Source organism: Aquila chrysaetos, chromosome 7 (assembly GCF_900496995.4).
Source record: "Aquila chrysaetos chrysaetos chromosome 7, bAquChr1.4, whole genome shotgun sequence".
NCBI classification, from domain to species: domain Eukaryota; kingdom Metazoa; phylum Chordata; class Aves; order Accipitriformes; family Accipitridae; genus Aquila; species Aquila chrysaetos.
The window spans coordinates 47,739,202-47,758,979 of record NC_044010.1 but is presented as its reverse complement, the minus strand read 5'-3'; positions in this window follow the sequence as shown (position 1 = coordinate 47,758,979).

Here is a 19,778-nt window from a genome sequence, read left to right as displayed (position 1 = left end):
GCAGGACCCCTGCTCACTTGTCCCCTGAGTGTCACCACTGTGCTGCAGGCAGGGCAGGCTCCGGGAGCGCTGACCTGGTGGTCTCCATTGACAGGCTCTTGCTCCGTTTTCCTTTGCAGCAGGAGGGAGCAGCAGCACGAGGAGGAGGCGGCTCCTCTGGCCCTTTGCTCTGCAGAGGACCCCAGCCGCTGCCCAGGCGCCAGAGCAGGCAGGCTCTGGCTGCCGCGGGGTGCTCTTTGGACAGCTCCTGGCAGCCCTCTGCGGGGAGGAGGCAAGCTGCCCCAGCCCATCCAGGTAAGCCAGCCTGGAGAAGGGGTCCCCAGCCCTGCGCCTTCTCGGAGAGGCGGTGTCCCCAGGAGAGGAACCGTGGAGCTCTGGGGACAGGGGATTTGGCTCTTCACCCCCAGCACACCCTTTTGGTGCCAGCCCCCTTGGGGAGGCAAGAAGCCAGGTCTGGGGCAGTGCTCTGCCACGGAGAAGCCAAACAAGCAGGCAAAGGTGGAAGAGCTGACAGCGTAAGTGTGCCAGCAGCCTGCCTTTTGAGCAGCGACTGGTAGAGGCCTGGGACTTGTCTGCAAAGGGACAGGCTCCTTAAAAAGCCGTGTTTTCTGGCAGCCTGCTCTTGCTGGGGTGGGGTTGGATTTTGGGGGAAAGGGCATGGACAGGGAGCCTTCCCTTGCCTGGGCTGGGGTGAAATCAGGAGCTGGGAAGCAATGCTGTGCTTCTCTCCTCAAGCGCAGGAGAACTGACGGCAGGCTAACAGCACCTGCGAAGCTGCGCAACACAGCCACTGGCTCCCACCTGCCTTGTGCAAGCTTCAGGGACGGCTGCAGCAACATCTGCTTTTTTAACGTTGTGTTCCTGTTCCCTCAGGGTGGCCAACAAGTTGCCTGCAGCAAAACTCCTCCTCCTCAAGGGGCTGCTGTCCCTCCTCCAGCATATCGGCCACAACGTGCGCACCAGCAGGATGAGCTGCAGCAATCTGGCCATCTGTGTTGGGCCAAACCTGCTGATGTGGTACATACTGATAGCTTCCATATGGAAAAGATAATTGAATAATTGAACAAAAGTAGAAATAGTTTTCTTGTTTCTGTTTCAAATGTATCAACTTTTGCTAACTTTTATAAAATAAAATTACAGTATTTTGCTGTCAGGAATAAAGTATTTTACAAATAAAACTAGCATATAGCTCCTTGATTACATATCCATGTCTTAGATATTTCTTGCACCATGGATCTACAGTTCTGGTACATTTTAATCTGAAAAGATTCTTTTGATCTCGTTTAATCTGAAAATGTTTTTTTGATCTCCTTTCAAGAACCAGGGCTTTGAGGAGATCTTCTGATTGAGGTGAGTTGATTTCCAGATTTAGACAGCCTTAACTGATTCAGTAAACCAAAGCAAATTTTGGGGGGCTTTACTTGTCAGTTACAGCTTTCTGTGAGCTATCAGAAACAGAGATGTCCACAAAAGGGTAGGGGTTGAGTAAAATTTTTAAGAAACTCCTTTAAACTGGTGTATTTTTAGGAGACTAGGACTTCTTCATGCACTGGAATCAGTTTCTGTATTAGTCCTTATTCAAGGAATAAAACAGGGCTGGAAGGTAATCTGTTAATTTGAAACACTGAGAATTTGCCACCTGTCCTTCATCTTTGTAGTCCTAATAACTTGTCCCTAATGCAATACGAGTCCTTCCCCTGTACAGTAGAGCTAGGCCACTTTATTCATGCATGACTGATGTCTTCGGATTTGAGATGATATTTCATAGTTCACCTGGTACTTCTGGCATCAGACTTGACAGCCCTCTAATCTAGTGCTCTTCATGTCCAGGATCTGGTACACGTTTCCTGATAACATGTAAAATGTTATGCTTTCTTGATGCATCTATTGTAGTCTTGTGAATGGTGGTGCATACAGTATTTTCATATGATATATTAACAATTACATGTATAACTATGATAGGCAAAAAGAAAATATCTTTTTTATATATATTACACAAGTATTAAAATACTTTAGTATTAATTTTCATCTTAGGATTGACACTAGACTTTGGCAGTGATACGGCAATAAACACGATGGCAAAATTCCATCCCGACCTCCAGTTCTCACTTGCAACTCTTGTGGATTTCAGCAGCGGTTTTGTGTACATCAGACCTGCAGTACTGGGTCTTGCCATATGAGTTGTCAGATCCTTGTTCCTGTAAATAAATCTTTCTGCAAGAGCAACACCTCAATGATTCTGTTTCCAACACAGCACTTCCATCGTAGTTGGAAAAAATTGCAAGGGAGTGCCTTTCCCTTCCTTCTACAATATGAAGAGGGTGAGGGGTTTGTTGGGGTTTTTTTGTTTGTTTGTTTGTTTGGGGGTCGTTGTTGTTTTTTAAAGTTTAGATTCTTGCAGTAGCTACTGGGTGACTGATAAGCTCTCTGTATCAGATCTTCCTCTGCTCTTGGGCAGTGTTGCTTCAAATTAGATACGCTGCTAGAAACTTTTCCAGCAGATTTCTTAGCTCTGGCTCCCACACTGCTGGGGAAGATAGGTTGATACGTGAGCGAGAGAAATAACAGAGCAAGCATTCACTGGTCTCCCTGAGTCTGGCAGTCCCTTAAAGGGTTGTCTGTAGGAGCTGGGAGATAAGCCTTCATGGAATACTTCCGTTCTTCCTTACCTGTCTGTCATAGCATGGATGACTTTTACGCATTTGTGAGATGGATCCCTGCACGCTGTTGTCTAACGCATGAGTATAGGAGTTCATTGCACTTAACGTCAGGGAGCAGCTTGAGCGGCGCTCCCCCAGCAAGGGAGAGCAAGCCGGGGCTGAGGGCACCCGCAGCACGGGCAGCACCGTGCCCTTTCCGACAGGCTGCCCTGGTCAGGGCCGGGGCGGTGACTGGCAGGGACCACCGACAGTCCCAGAGGAGACAGGGTAACAAGTCAGCTCCGGAGTCCTGTCGGCAGCAGCAGAGACAGCGTTGCAGCATGGGTGTGAGGTCCCTGCAGGAGACGGGGCCAAGCGGGACGGGGGACGTGACTGTGACTGGAATGCCCCGGTCCCCCTGCCCAGTAAGGGAGGCTGCCGGGGGCAGGGCTGGGCACAGCCAGCCTGCGCCGTAGCCCTGCAGGGACGAGGACGGGGCTGCGCTTGCAGGGAGGTCCCGGGGCCATGCTCAGGGGTGGCCCAGCGGGACGGGGGCACGCTGCTCAGGGCAGCGGAGGCCTCTCGGTGCCCCTCAGGGCTCTGGTCGAAAGTTTTGCAGGTTTCACGGCATGTAGGTAAATAACCCATCTCACGGACATGTTCAGCTTTAATAGCCAGAACTCATCCCTTAGAACAATATCAAACATCATTATTTTCTGTCTTCTTCAAGTGTTTGTTCAGATTGTTTGATGGAGGTGCTCATAGGATTTTAGAATGTGATGTAGAAAGGGCTAAATATTTGTGCAGTTCTTTATTTCTGGTTTTTTTTTATAGATGTGGCAATGTGATAATTTTGTAGTTCTCTTGCACAATCACTGATTTCTTTTGTTCAGTATATGGTATGATACCTGTGGATGAAGTGAGATGGGAACTGTTGACTTTAAAAGCCATCCTAACTATGAGCTTATGTAAGTATTTAACTTACAAGTTCAGTGTAGATTCCCTCCCCCACACCCCTTAAGTGGTGAGGTGTCATTGATTATACTACTCCATGAAATTCACTTCTGCACTGGAAACAGGGCTTTTACTCCTGGGTAAAGTGAAGGGCTATTGCATCACCTACTGAGGGTCAGAAGTTTTTCTGAGAAACCAAAAACCTCCCTGACTGAAAGAAGTATTAAATATTCTGACAGAGTGATGCAGTTCTGAGACTTCGATTTGGTGCTCACACTGAACAATTGAAGTTTCACTTTTAGCTGAGCTTTATCCTTTTAAGCTGTCTTTCCATTTTAAAATTATCTAATTCGAGTTTGGATTTGTTTGTTCAGTGAGATGCTATTTTTGTTTTCGTTACTTTTATCTTCATCTGTAAATCTTTAACACATGGGACAACTGTTCACATACAGTTTTTTGTGAGTAATAAAACGCGGGGGTGATGGAACACCAGGATCAGCATCCTCTTCTCTCACAGCCTTAGCAGGTTCTTTGGCATTTAATCTGCTAGCATGAACTTTCCAAGGGTGGCGTCTGCTTTGTAAGCCCCATCGAGGAAGAGAACTCCAGGCAGGCAAGTGCATGAGGCTTGGGAAATTTCCAGAACTGTGCAAAGGGACCACAGGTTGTCCGGAAGGGCATCTTTCTGCTTTTAATGTCAGGTTTCAGAAGGCGGTATAACAATATTGTAGGCCAGAAGACATTTAAAAATATCATGGGTGCCTAGTTTGAGATAGGAAATGTTGCAGTTACATGACAGAGAGTAACAAACCAGCCCAAACTGAGGGGATTTTCAGATGTGGGAGGTGGCTATATCCCAAAGTACTCGGACAGGTGAAACTTACTGAAACAAACTGTCATTCTAGCTTCAGGAAGACTTCAGAATGACGTGGCAGTGAAAGTGTACTGAGTGAGTGCCAAAAAGACTTGAGAAAAGGAAGGGACCTAAGCAGATGTGAAATCTGCAAGATCTGTTTGGGAGCAGAGGTTGCTAACCAAAGATGAGAAACCATACTGCTAATAGGATGCTGTGCATGTCTTTTCCACTGAATGCCTTAAATTGCTTAGTTTAGGTATTGTGTGGACTAATACAGAATAAGAGGTCCAATATTTGCTGACTGGTGCCTTTCAGTATGCAGAAGGCAGTCCATGCTTTTAGTTAGTTCAAACCAAGGGAGTTAAAGCTCAGGTTGCTGCAAACTTGGCTTGTTAGATGTACACTCATCTTATGCCAGTTAATGACTGCTAATGTCACACCTTTTGAACTGCATATAGACAAATCCCAAGTGTCTGTAGGAATCCAGAGTGTTATCTTATTCAAGGTGCTTGCTAAGGTTTTGACTCTGAAGGCTGTTTGAGGGCTTGGTGAAAGGACCCAGAATAACATCATCTGGAGCAGACCCCTTGCAGGCAACCGAGCTCCCTATCTGCTTGGCTGTGTGAAACACCCACTTCTCTATACAACATTGTTTTACCTTGTTCGCTTCTTTTACCCAGTCCATGTTTTGCCTCACTTGTGTGAGCCATGAAAGCTGATGAGAAAGGCAGGCCTGTTTCATTGTCAGTTTGCTTTCTGATGTCTGCTTTACCACTGGAGAAAGTTTAGGGGTCTGCAAGCAATGGATCTAGTAAGGTGGATTTTGAGAGCAGTTTTTGTATTACATCCTACTTTGGTTCTTATTGTCCAGAGCATCAATCTTCACTCAGATTTTGCAACAAATATGCTGAAAGGGATTGGCTTAGTTTTCTTATCCACAAGATAATTCCTTTCCCTTACCAGTTGCACAGGCAGGAAATTTCAGAAGGAAAGGGAAAGCTATTTAAGTTGACACTGGGTGGAAAAAAAATAATAATTGTATTTTAAGTTCTTGACTGTTACATACTACTACGCTTGTTTTAACAGCTATAGGAAAGGAACGAACAGAGCAGTTGGGTGCTTGGGACATGAAAATGAAGTACGTAGGCACATTTTTCCCCCCAGTTGTCAGAGAAAGGTGAAAACATTGAGTAATTGATAGTAATGCAATACTGATATGATTGGTTTTGTTTAAATGTATTTAGAGATAATTTATTGACTGCAAACTGAGAAAAGTGAGAAAAATAGAGGTGTTTTTTAAGAAAGCTTTAGAAAAAAACCCCAAAAACTAAACAAGAAAAACAAACAAAAACCCCAGGCACCACAAAACAACAACAACAACAAAACCCAACAACATTCTGCCACTTCCTTTAAGAGATCAAAGATAACATTTCAGTGTCACTATTTTCTGTTCCCCTTTTGCCACTGCTCTGAAGGAAGAGTTAGTTTTCTACTTCATGGTCATGACCTTCCTGGAAATAAATTCAGTCATTTAAAGCAGCAACCTATTAAAACATATTTGTTTTCCACACATTGCAGAACTCTTCTTAAATTCCAGTAAGATAGTTTTCCATAAAACATTCTTTCCATCCTTCCATGTATTTGGATTATAAGTGAGGATTACTTTTCTGCTGTGTGATCTCACGGAGGTGCTAGTTGAGCACATTTTGTCCCCCTTTTTTTAATGATGTGGTTCTATAGAGCTACACTTTCAGTGTTCAGTGGAAGCAGAGATAAACAAAAGCAAATATCTGTAAAAATCTTTACTTTCCTCCATGTAGCCAGTGAGATGTTTTTACAGGGAGATCTTATTTTTGAACGGAATTTCTTTTTCCCTCTTGTAACTGTAGCAAAAGTAAAAGATACCTTTCCTATGACAAGACAACAGAGACAGCATATTCTTTATAAAAGATTAAAAAAACCCACACCCCAAGCATTGAAAACTCTTGTATTTTTGTGTCTTTTCTCAATTTCATTTTAAGTATGCACTTGTCCTAAGAAAGCCTTTTCTCAGAAACTGTGCAAAACCTAGTCTTGCTTAGTCTGGAAGCAAATCTAGTCAAGCTTTTGCTTGGCTTTGAATTTATTACACTGATACTTGAGCCTATTGCCCAATTCTGCAAACAGCATCTGAGTGTGTAACTTCCATCCTATTTATGACTCCTCAAGGTAGGAAAGATTAACATATGGAAACATGGTTGAAGGATCAGAATGTAGGTTAGTGAATAAGAGCTTCATTCAAATAAAAAAAAAAAAAGAAGAAAAGAAAAGAAGTGTAATAACTCATCAAATGATCACAAGGAACAAATGTAGGAAATGGGTGTTGTGGGCAGTTAGACAAGCTTTGCAAATTTAGCTATTCCACTCTCCTCCCGGGGCTTACTGACCTCATCGCAATCATGTAAGTTAGTTACTCACTCCAGTTCATAGTTTGGCATGGGAGCTTGCACCACACAGGAATGTGAGCTTGCACGAGTACCCTGGACTCTGAACAGCAGTGGCTGAGGTGCTGCCCAAATGCTCTTCTGCTGAATTCTGTGAAGGCAGAAAGAAAGCCCAAGAGTGACAATGCCTTAGGCTACCACAAATGTCTGCTGAGGGAATGTGAGCCAAAGCCCCAGCTTCCCCTCTGTCACAGGGATCTAAGAATATGGTCATAATAGCAACAAGGGAATCCTAACTGCTTTGTAAAATGCAGAAACATAATCTTCAGTACTTTGGATTATGGAGGTGTTTCCCGTGCCTGTCTTAATTTCCCCAAAGAAAGTCCATTCAGTTAAATGTCAGGAAAATGACAGTGATCATCAACAAAAGCCACTCATTCACAAAGTAGAGGGATGCTGAAACCATGGCAAGTAAGCTTCCTGGGCCAGGGATCACTTTATTTTTGTTTCTATACACAATGCTTTGTGCAAAAGGATTTCTGAGCAGAGAGCCCATCAGCACTACTGTAATTAAGCAAATTCTGGCCTTTATTTGAAGGCCTGACTCTAACCCAAATGAAACTGAAAGTAATCTCTTCGCAGATCTTACTGGAGGTAGGCAAGATTGTTTGAAGTGTAGCTATATAAAATTTTTAATTTTATACGGATTATGTGTGAATAAATATTTTTAACCTAGAACTATTTTGAAATAGCTTTTGTAATGAATGTTAGGTCTTCAGCCAGGGGAACAAATGTAAATGCCTCTCATCTCCAGCTGCAGATGAGTTGAAGTGTGGAGTCCCTAACCCTACATGCACACTTTGAACACTTTTTTTTTCTTTCTGCTGACAGCCTTTTAGCAGCATCCCCTCAGGAGGCTTATATTATAAAGTGTAATCTATCTTCTGCTTTATCCTGGTAAGTTCCAGGATATTTAAAGAAAAAGTGCTGAAAGAGCAGACTGCTGCTGTACACCTTGTCCTGAATCAATTTCTGAGTCCTATGTGCCTGTTTACTAGTGAAGCCCTGCTTATCCTTATTTTAGGATTAAGTATCCTGTGTGCTAGAATGTAGGTATTTCCTTTATTTTTCTAGTGCCTCCTCAGTCTGCCTCTCCCTTTTCTGCCTATACCCTGTAGCCATGAGCCACCCTTCTCTGTCCCCACTTTCTTGCAGAACAAACCCGTCCAAATGAGCTCCAAGTTAAAGAGGTTCCCCACTGGGACGGGCATCTGATTTCCTTCTTCCCCAGCTCCACAGCATACCTGGCTACATAAAAGCACTTGTTTTTTTGAACACCGAGCACTTTTTTGTCTTTATATGCTTTCTGCTAACTTGGAAAGGTCAGCTGGGAGAGCTGTTGTTTAAGTAAATACAGCTTGGGGAGTGGTGACTCAGTAATTTGTATTGTCTGGTATCTCCTGACTTGCATCAGAAATGGAAGAACAATAGCAGAGTCTGACTCCCTGGGGACTCTGTGGGTTTGGTTTTTGTTTTGTTTTCAATAAAACCAAGAACATTTGTTGGTGATTGGAATGTCTTAGGATATTACACTGAGATCATATATTTTAGCTGAGCTCTAGTAGGCCTTCTAGCTGGAAGAACTGCACACAAAAAAAAGAATTCTTCTGTGCAAAAAGAGGAACGTTTTTTATGTCTGCAAAAGGCATTGCATTTTGTATGTGATCTCACGTTCTGAAGTGCATTGTGAATGTAACTGAAAATATATTGTAAAGGACTGTGTAGAAAGATAAAACCTCAAATAAGCTATGTAAGAGAATATTCTTTAAGGAGAAAATTTTATGAGAGGGAAAAGAATACACCTCCAAGCCTCTATCTTGAAAGCAATGCAAATGTTAGACTACATTTCATTTTTTTGTATGTCCTAGCCATCCCTTTCACTAAAAAGAAAAATTGATCCAAACGTTTTCTGCAGTTAAAAACATAGTGTTTCAGCCATCTGTATGTAATAGGTACCCTCCTCACTTCAGCCTTCTTGTAGCCTATCACCAGTCTGTATTCTGACGTGCTGTAGAAGGGAATTAATCTCCTTACACGTTTTTTTCTTTTTCCTTCCTGCATTCATCTGACATTTCCTGTGAGACTGTGAATCCTCCTATCTGTGCGCACCATAAAACAAATATTGGAATTGTAAGTAATTTTAAAGAAAGCCTTTCGAAGAAAAGTGCTTTAATTAACATTTACTTTTATTTGCAAAGGAACCTTGAGGATCCTTTATATCAGAATATAGGTCACGGCTCCCAAAGAATACCAATGATGTACTGTAAACTATGCTATCGATATATTAGTGTCAGACTCCCAGGCATATTAAATCTGCACGATTGCGAGGCACTAATTATTTCTATTAATTTCTATTACGGTAATGTGTAATGACTACAGCGGAGGTCTGAGCCTGCCATAGGAGGTGGGGGACGCGCGGAAGAGCCGGCTCTCGCCAGGCAGCGCTGGCAGCCCGAGCGGGTCGGGAGCGGGCACCAGGCAGCACTGCTGCCCCGGGAGCGGGGGGCAGCTGGGGCACAGGCGCTCTGCCCTGCCCGCGGCCACGCTGGAGTTTGCCGCAAGGCTTGGCCTGGAAACCCGGGAGTCTTCGGCCAGTGTGCTGGTCGGGAAAAAGCGCTAGAGCGTCTCGACCGATTTTGTGGTGACGATAGTTGGTAGGTCGTTGGAAGCGGTAGGAAACGGACAGGCAGGGCCGAAGGAAAATTTTAAGGGTGCCCAAGGTGCAGCTTTCCCTGGCGCCGTGCAGCCAGGGCGGCGAGTGCCTCGGCCAGGCTGTGCTGGGAGCGGGCTCACGTGCTGGGGCATTGCTCGTGCACACCCGCTTGCTCCTGCACGCAGAGCGTGGAGCACGGGGGAACCCACACGGGAAGCCCCGGATTCCTCCCCTGTTGCCTGCATGTAGCAGAGACACCGCAGTGGTTCTTGTCCAGTGTTTGCATTGAAGACCTGAAGCTGTCGGAGTTTCTTTCCTTGGGTGTTGGGAGATAGAAAGGGTGAAAGTAATGAAAATCTGCTAAAGACTCAAAGTAATAGAATTCCTCATATTCTCCCCATCTTCTCTAGCCCCCTGGAGCATATGAACTCATTGGAAAGATAAGCCAGATATTTTATCCACTTGGCTACGCAATCTTAGTTTGTATCCAGGGGACTTTACAGGTGTAAAATTAACCACAGGAGAGCTCTTCTATTGTTCACTGACTGCAGTGCAAACATATGGAGGACTACAAGTGAAAAATAATTAAAACAATATTTGAGTACACGCCTGTTCTCTCATTTTATATGTACAACACATGTAAATCCGTCCTCTTTTTTTGTTTCATTATCTTGACACAGAAAACTGAAACTTCCTTGTTTAAAACATAGTTTTCTCTATGAAATAGTACCTTTTGAAGATAATTTGCCTCTGCTGAGAGCACAGCAGTGTCCAGAAATGCATACAAAAAGAAAGGTTTTATTGCTTGGCATGAGCAACAGAATACCTTGGAATGATCCTGTGAAAATACTATGGCAGACTTCTCTAACTTGGCTGCCAGTGCCTTTCAATAGCATACCTCTTAAAAAAATAAATCTGGATTTAACTGATACTAAAAGGTCACGGTCCATCAGGTACACTAAAATGTTTTTAAACCTGTCCTAATACACACCCATCCAATAAACCAGGGAGGGTCCTTCTGAGGTTTTCTTCTATCTGGTACAGAAAATGTATTTTAAAGTTTGCCTAGACACATGCTTACTCAGCAGAATGGAGTGGTTCCAAATTAAGTGCTTTTTTAATTAAAAAAAAAAAAAATTCTACCTAATTAGATCTTTTTCCTCAAGAGACAGGAACAGCTGCAAAGGTGCCATTCTGTTTTCTCTGATAAATAGCCTGCATTTTATTTACTTATTAAGACCATTTAGCACCCCTGAAAGGTGCCAGTTTGAGAGCTGTAGAGCATCTAATTATTTTTTTTCCCCTCTTTTTTTGTTTTTTTGAAGTGGCCAAAACAACTGCGGCACAGAAGGCTGTTATTAGCTTCCCCACTGTGCCTGGTAGTCTCAAAAAAAAAGACTGAGGGATTCACACAAATTTCTCCCTCAAGTGGGAAGGGTGGCAGAGTGCTTGAAACTTGGGTGGGACCAAAGAGGGAAGGGAACAAGGAGTAGTAGGGACAGCAATGTGCAGGGTGGAGAGTGTGGATGGACCAACAGAGTTGAAGTGAAGCATTACTGAGAAAGGCAAGGATGCTCCTCCAAAGAGGGAGAGGACTGCACAGCAGCTAGATGTGTAGAGTGAGATGACAGATCTATTCCCACATCAGACACTAATCTGTTGTCTCGGTTTTCCCCCAAATCTTTTTTCCCCCACCTAAATAAAAACAAATTATGTTTTCCTCTCTGACAGCACTGTGCATTTGATTGAGGATCTAGAATATCACGTTGCTGTTAAAATAGATTAATATGCATATATATCATTGTATTTGTGTGCATAGTGACTGAGTATTTCTGCCCCAGTGTGCCATCATAAATTAAAGTGCAACTGCTCCAAAATATTAGTAATCCACTATTGGCGATTGCTTGGGGGGGCGGTGAGGGGGCGGTAGTTCATGGCAAATACATCTGCAAATATGGAATGTGTTATGTTCTAGTCGTTTGTATTTTTTCTAAAGCAGCAAACAAAAAGAAACTTACAATACAAACCACTGCCTGGTTACAAATATGAAATCCATTAGATCAATTGGTAGCAGAAGAAGGAACTTTTGGGTCCATATTTGGGGTCATTATCAAATCTACTTCTTATGTTTACTGCAGGCAGCGTAATGTAATGCTCCTCCTCCACAGTGACTGCATGTGTGTATGTGCACAGGCACAGAAAACATGTCTATCAATTATTTGCATGTAGAAATACAACTGGTTAGCATTATTTCAATAGCGTCCAGGCACACACAAACAGGCATGTGTAAAATTTCATGTAGAAAAGCTCTTTTTAAGTGCTGGATTTGGAGATTGACCTCTCAAAACTATTCCCTTGGCCTGACTCCCTACCATGAACATCAGCAGGAGCAGGTTTACAGCTCAGCTGTAGCCGAATGCAGGTTTGCAGCAGTTTACAGCTCTCTTTTAACCTGGATTTAATTTGCACTGCCAGACCTAGCAGGATGGTGCTGGGTTACATGAGCCAAAGCCCAGGAAGAGGTCAGGCTGGTACAGCTGCACAGAGCCTGAGCCAGTGCCAGCACACCGCCCTGCCGAAGCCCAGGTAGGTTAAAGAAAGTGTAGGTCCACAGCACCATACAGCCGTATCCCTGAATATGTCACAGACAGCACAGACCTGGGGCTAAACTCTGTCCCCTGTGAGCTACATCAAGTCTGGTCATCTGGCTTTTGCTCAGGGAATGAAATCCCCACTCTTTTCAGGCCCCTTGGTATGGATGGGGACAGGACTTCCAAGGTTTCTGTCGCAGGCCCCTGTGCCTGTGGCCCCTTCCTCTGCTTAGGGCGGTTTCCGGAGGGAATCACTGTGAATTGCTTCATTTTCCTCTTCCATTGTCTGTGGCAGGGGGAGATGGCAAAATATCTTAGAGGCAGTAATGCTAGAGATGATCTCAGAGTGCAAGTGGAAAAAATGCAGTGGCAGCAGGCAGTCAGAGGAGGAGGAGGAGGGTTAGGCAGCCCTGTCCCAGCCCCAGAGCAGGAGCAGAGCATCAGGTTGTAAGGGCAGGCAAAAAAAGCAAGTCTTACACCATCCCTCCCTGGCTTTAAGGGGCCAATGTAGAGTTCAAGGCTTTTTCACAAGGAAGCAGCTGGGCAGCACCTGCAGGCAGTTTACTTAAATTGTTACTGGATTATTTGGGGAATCTGACTGGGTGCCAGGCTGGCTGCTTCTGAGGAAGTAAATACTTAAAGGCAAAACGTTCAAGTGTTTTGCCTGAGCTGTGTGTGCTGGCAAGAGGATAAAAAACTAAAACAAAGTAAAGTGTGCGGTCAACAACAGCCCGGCTAGACAGGAATGTGGAGCTCATAAAAAGGAGAGATGCCCGAAGCCTGGATGGAGCACAGTGGAGCGGAGCAGCCTCTGCCCGGGCATCCTTGCCGGGCCTGCCCGCCACCCACATCGCTGTAGCCCCCTTACTCTCAGCTCAGGCATCACCCCACCTGGCTCCTTTGAACAGCACTGCCGGGTGACACACAGGCACAAAAACATCAGGCGTGCGCTCTTTATGAAATCCAGCTAGTGATTTTAGTGGATGGAGAAAGTGGGGGTGATTGAGATTCCCCCCCTCCCCAAATGGGGAATTACCTACCCCTTTTATGGCCTGGGTAGCACATTCTGATGATACGAGAGCAGCCACCCTGGTCACTACCAAGTGACAGGGCAGTGCTAGGATCAATGATGGGGCCACAGGTGCCAGGTAACACCAGGCAAAATTAAAGCTTCTCGTGTCATCAGGACAAGACACTAGTGAACAGGGCTGGTCAGACTTTAGCAGGCCATTTGGCAGTTCTTAAAAGACATCTTGGATATGGAGCGCCCACCTTTAACATTGCCACAAGAGAAGAGGAGCATTTACCGTCCTCGAGGGAAGTGGGTTTGAAGCATTGTAAGGACAAGAACCTGGATGCATGCAGCTGAGCCAGGGAAGGATGCACCAGTAAGGGACTGACAGGGATGCCCCTATGCCCAGTCTGAAGGACAGAGGAACAGGTGGGTAAAATTATCCTTCCAGCTGCGAGTCTGCTTTGCCCAGGAGCCCATTTGCTGGCAAAGGGAAGTCCAGCCCTTCTGGCCATGATCTGGGAGGGAATGATACAGATGGTGAAGAGAAACTGTATGGAGTCAGATCAGGTGTTGCATCAGCCACTGAAGAGCTCAAGGTGTCTATAAACATGGGAGGAAAGAAGTTTGGAGGAACCACTGCCTGCCTCCCACTTCCACGGCCTTTGAGGGCAAAAAAAGCAGGTTTTATCTGGGCATACTTACACACAGCTTTGCTTTTTATGCTTTTATGGACCTTATAAAACCCAAACAAGCAAAAGCTCCTCGTGGTGGTGTGGTCACATAAGGAATATCCCCTCCTGCATCACTTGTGGCTGTGTGAATTCTGCTGTCACTTGTAGCTCTACAGGAGAATGAAGAGTTCAAAGTAAGGCTGGGATGCCCCTGTGTTCATCATAGTGTTACACATGGAGCGTGAGCAAATTAGGTGCTACAAGGTACAGGGTGTATGTTCGTCCTGCCTGAAAAGAATAAACAACAGGAAGGTGTGTATTGCCTTTGTGTATTCCTTTTAAAGTGTGCTGGGGCGGGGGGGGGGGGGGGGGGGGGGAGCTGTGTTGGCGGTGCTTTTGTTAAGTGAATATGTGCTTTGAAGAGAAACTTTAAGGCCTCCCTGACCTGAGAAATACTGCTATGTACAAGCCTGTGTTGGACTGGAGTGGGTCTCTGTACTTCATGCTAAGCCAATGCCTTACAGATCCAGTGACTGCTATCATCAGCCATAAAAGCAGTCCTGCAGAACACAGATACTTGCTCTTCTGGGATTTCAATCCCTTGCCTTAGGGACCCAAAGCCTAAAGGCAGCAGATAGGGCTTTCTGCCTGAAGACCTTTATCGTGATAACCCACTAAGTCACATCTGCTGGTGGCAGGGGGCATGCTCAGCTCAGCTGGGTAGCTCTTGGGGGCCCAGGGAAGCCAGGGAGCTTGCCCATGGCCACATGGCAAGTCAGCAGAGGAGGGATGTGACCACAGCCACGCAGGGAGAGATGAAGTCCCAGTGCAGTCCTGGCACCTCTGGTACCAACATCGCTATGCAGCACAGCAGCCATTTCAGTGACCTTCCCCTTCTCACGCCATACTTACAGATGTAGCCATCCAGGGCTGTGATGGAGGTGGGTTCACTTAGTTGAACAGAAAGCACTGTTAAAATCGCAGCCTGGCTGCTTCAAAATCCTGCCTCTAGCAAGTTTTGCTCTCTGTTTGCTCCTCCTGGGAGCTGCGCTGCTTGTGCCTGACTCAGGCAGACAGATTCTACATCCCCTGAAAACAGATTTAGAGCCAGGAGCTGCTGTGTGGTCCCTCCCCGTTCCCACTTGATAGCTTATGGCAAGCTCTCCCAGAGCCCCATGATCATGCCAGCCCCCACAGCCCTGCAGTGCCTTTCTGCTTGATAACATGCCGTGTGTCCATGGAGGGATACCAGTAAGCTCTGACCTATTTCTGTATCACCCTCCGATCTCTGGGTAGGAAGGGTTTCCTCTTTCTCTCCTGCTGACCCTCCAATTGCTGGTTTTTCATGGCACTGCTGGTGCTTGCTTATTTGAAATGGAAGAGGAAGGTTCCTCTTTCCCATTTGTTTGTTGGTTTCTAAGCCTTTTGCATTTTATTTTAGCCCAGAGGGACAAGACCACTACAGCATTCTCTCATGTGTTATGCCTCTCTTCAGCAATATCATTTGGACAGAAAATATCTCCTTTTAAAATGAAAGGTGAAGCTTGGAAATAATGCAGGCTGTTAAATACAGTGTTGTGAGCTTGAGAGCCTTACCGTGCATTCCTCAAGACTCGATGCCTGCTGTAACACTTCTTGAAACACGGTTTTCCCTCCAGGCCCACCGGCAAAGTTAAGGCCCTTCTCCCCTATTGCAAGTGGCATCGTCTGAGAATGTCACAGCCTGAGGAGCACAAGCCCCAGAGCATGGAAAGGTTTTGTTGTTGCCCTCACAGATAGAGACAGAGCAATTAATCAGAATATGTTTCATCATCTTTCTTTTTCTGTTACCAAGCCCTGTTAATGTAATTGCCAAAGAACAACTGCTAGCTTTTCAGTGAGCTCCTGAGCTATTATTCATTCAGTCTTCAGAGGATTTAAATGGCTTTTTCTCATGGCAGCACAGGGAGGACTACACATGCGTTGATCTCAGGGAAAAGATGGTGATGCCAGCAGTTGGGGTAAGAAGCATGACAGTAAAAGGTGTGTTGGAGACACCTCTTTCACTCTGCACTGCCATCAAACATGGTTTAGACAAGGACAGAAGTTTCTGACCAGCACAGCTTGCACAGACATGGCTAGAGATTCAAGACATCTGGTCCCTTCTAGGCATATTCATCAGACCTGATCCCAGGCCTTTGAACAAACAGGAGAATTTTCTCTGGCCCTGGCTTGCCCTTTCAGGGGGCAAAATGCCAGGGGTGCAGGCTCCCCTCCTGCTCAGTTCCTGTGAAAGCCTGCGCTGCTGAAAGCATGAGCATTACTTGTTTGGATGCCTCTCTGGGAGCTGAACTCCTTGAGTAAAGTCTCATCCTGACCCTAGGTGCCATGCACTTGAAAATGTGGCCCCTTGGTGCTGCCTGAGTAAATCACCTGTGATGTGCTTGAATCGGATGCAGAGTATGCAGTTATCCTTCTTGATCAAAGGAGAGTTTCCCTTAAGCTTGTTCTTGAAATCTGCAGTTATGAGCCTGCTTCAGCTACCCATGCACTCTGCAACGGTCAGCAAAATGTGTTCAGATTTAATGTCAACAGCTCTTGGCGTGACACTCCTTTGGAGCAAAGCTGAGCAATGGGAATAAGAGGCAAAATCTGCTCAGTCATGATGACTCGTGTCTTGTCCTTTAGCAGTTCAGCAGAGCACAAAATACCCATCTCTTCAATGAGGGAAGAGGGTAATGAAGCAGCTGCAAGAGCAGGAAACCAAGCTGGAATGGGGACTTCAGATCAGATGTTAGTGCACTTCACAGATAAATCAATGCACCAGTAAGTCATTCCCACCATCACACTCCCCCTCCCCAAATCTCCCTTGACTTAAAACTTGAAGCCATATCTCTCTCCTCCAAAATTAGCACATTGTTACCTGGGCAAGAGTTTAGCTCCTGATTTCACAATATGCTTTCCTATTTCAAATTTGTGTTTCTTGGTTGCACCAGCCCAAATAGTTGGGTTGCTATTGCTGCTGCTGCAACTTTAATAAAATGCTCCTCAATACACACAAAAATCCTGTGTTTTTGAGGCTACGAAAAAAAACACTGACAGATGGTGGCTTTTCTGAGAAAAAAGAGGATAGTAGAAAGCATCTACAATGATAATGTCCTTCTGAGACGTGACTGTGTGCAGAAAGGTATGCAGAAGACCTGTTGTGTCTCCTATGGGTTGACACTTGGACCTTCTGTCAGTGATATCAGCTTCCTCCTCCAAGGCACCATAGTTAGTGACTGCAACATGCTAATTTAGTTGCTCTGTTTAGTTGGTCTGTGTGAACTCAGTTTTTCCATCAAACTGGCAATAAGTTGGCACGCCTTGCCTTTTTCCTCCATCTTAAGACAAGACAATGAAGCCACAGAGCATACAATAGTGTTTTTTTCCTGTGGGGAGATTCCTGAGGAACCAGTGCTTTGTTTAAGAGTAGCTTTATTAAAGGAGAGGAGATCATGGGGATTAACCCCACCTCTTGCCATTTCTTGGGGCAGCAGACCCAGGGTCCCTCAATGGGGGAGTGGAGGTGGGATCCCTTTTCACCTAAGAGGTGCATAAGAACAGAACTCCCACCCCCTCCCCAAAATACTGTATCAGACCAAAGGTTTATCTAGTTCAAGACCTAGTCTTCCACAGTGGCCAGAAGCAGACACCTAGGAAGAGTATGCAAAAAAAGGCTAGCACAGTGTCACCCTTGTCCTGGCACACCTTTTCAGTCTCCACCAGCCAGCTATTGCAAGGCTTCCCAAGCTGGAGGTTGTGTTTGCAATTCAGTTTAGTAGGCTACCGATAGACTCTCCCCTGGGGAACTTTTCTAATCCCTTATTCAATTGCTTTGAGCCATTTATGGCAATGAGTTGCACAGCTTTAATTATGCACAGTATGAAACCAGCTTCTTCTCTGTGTTGGTTTTCAAATCTGTTGCCTTTTTATTTCATGGGGTGCCTCCTAACTCTTGTGGTAAAAGGACAAAATTTGCTCCCTGTCCACCTTCCCTATGCCATCTGTGGTTATATAGCCCTCAGGCATAAATTGCCTCCATCATGTCTCTTACCGCTGTAGCAGAACAGAAGAGTCTTTGTCTTTTTAGTCCTTCTTCATGTAAGAGGTCCTGTGCTTCTGATCACCCACTTCATCCTTCTCTCTACTTTCTCTAATTCCTCTATATCCCTTTTGGAAAAGACTGACCAGAACTGCATACAGTAACCATGATGTGTGTGGTCTATTGATTTCTGCACCAGCATTGCTTGCTCACTTTTTTCCTCCTGAACATGTACAGCACAATAGCAATGCTAATTATTCTGCCCTGCCTTAGCAAAGTGTATTTTTCAGGCTGCTGAAAGCTAATCTTTTGATGTAAGTGGGTAGTCTGTCCTCCAGTGCCCGTTCACTGACTGAGGTCATTCATGGAATTTGGTCCTGGAAGAAGAAGTTGGAAGTTTGTGATGTTGGTACGCACTCCCTGGACACTTAATTCATTCTGATAAGTCACTGAGGAGGTGATCAGATGGCAGTGATACTGTGTGCCACAATGCAGGTTGGCCTCAAAAGCATCATCAAAAATCAGTGGAAGTTTGCTCTCCAGCCATAGCCAGAGGATCTCCAGGATTTACACAATGTTTTCAAAAGCTAAAAACCTCTGACCTTTCTCAGGAAAGTGCTTGAAATTTCCTGAAGAAATTTAAAATCTTTCTGCAATAAATTTAGCCTAGATCCAGCTCAGTAAAACATTAAGCATTAAACATCTGCTGAACATGAAGAACTACTAAGAATGCTAAAAATGTGTAATCCCATTCCTATTTAGGTCTTTATTCATTGTGGCAATTAAATATGTGCATTAGTGCTCTGGTGCATTAGGATCTAAGTACCTGCATACAATTAAACTCTGTGCTGAACTGAGTCCCAAAGCCAACATTGCTGTACAAGATTTTAACTTATATTTCTGTCTACTGTGCACCTCAGTTTAGTGCAGAGAATATTTATTACTTTTACAGATATTTTTTCATGAAGAGGGATTTACTCTAAAATATGTCCCACATGCTATTTTCATGATTCCAGCTTGCAGAATTATTTTGTGATAGGAATAATTAATAAGGTTTTATGTATAAATATATTTTAAAAATAAGGTTAATCTCTTGATTAATCACTTCAAGACCATTCTAGGCAGCAGCATGTTTGCAGGTTTGGCTATGTATACATCAAAACATTCTGGGGTTATATGTACAGTAAACTAATCAGAGTTTTATATAGTTTTACATAGAGAGATATATAGATAATATGGGATTTATTATAAAGAATACCTGAAAAACAGGATAGGAGCAATTTTAAATCTCATCTAATTCAATCCATTGCACTTTGAGCTACAAGCTTGTATGACCATTAAGATCTACAACAGCACAAAGGCTTCAAGAGACAAGACAAACATTGCTGTTCACACTGCTGTCCCCAGCTATCCCTGGTTTCTTTTGAGTTTGCATTGTGAGCTTATTTACCCAGGAATGCTTCTTTCAGCAGTGGCATCTGCAGCATATTGAATATTGGAGCATACTGACATCCATTCTGCTTTCATCCAGTTGAACTGCTGGAATGACTGAGATGCAAAGAAGTCCCAGGACTTGCCCACGGCCACACAATGAGTCAGTGGCCCAGCTGTTTTAAAAAATAGAATAATTTTCCTGTCTCTTTGCTTTAACAACGTTATTGTAAGGCATCCTTTATACACATTAGATTATTTCTCTTTTTCAGAAGGGATGGGTCTTCATGGATACCACTTATGCTTCCACTTGCATGCTTGATCATCACCCTTCGTGATGGAAAAAATCTTCCCTAGAAATTACTAGTGAAATTTTCTCTCCTTGTTCTATGAAGTCAGAGGACAAAATAAGCTAAATAAAT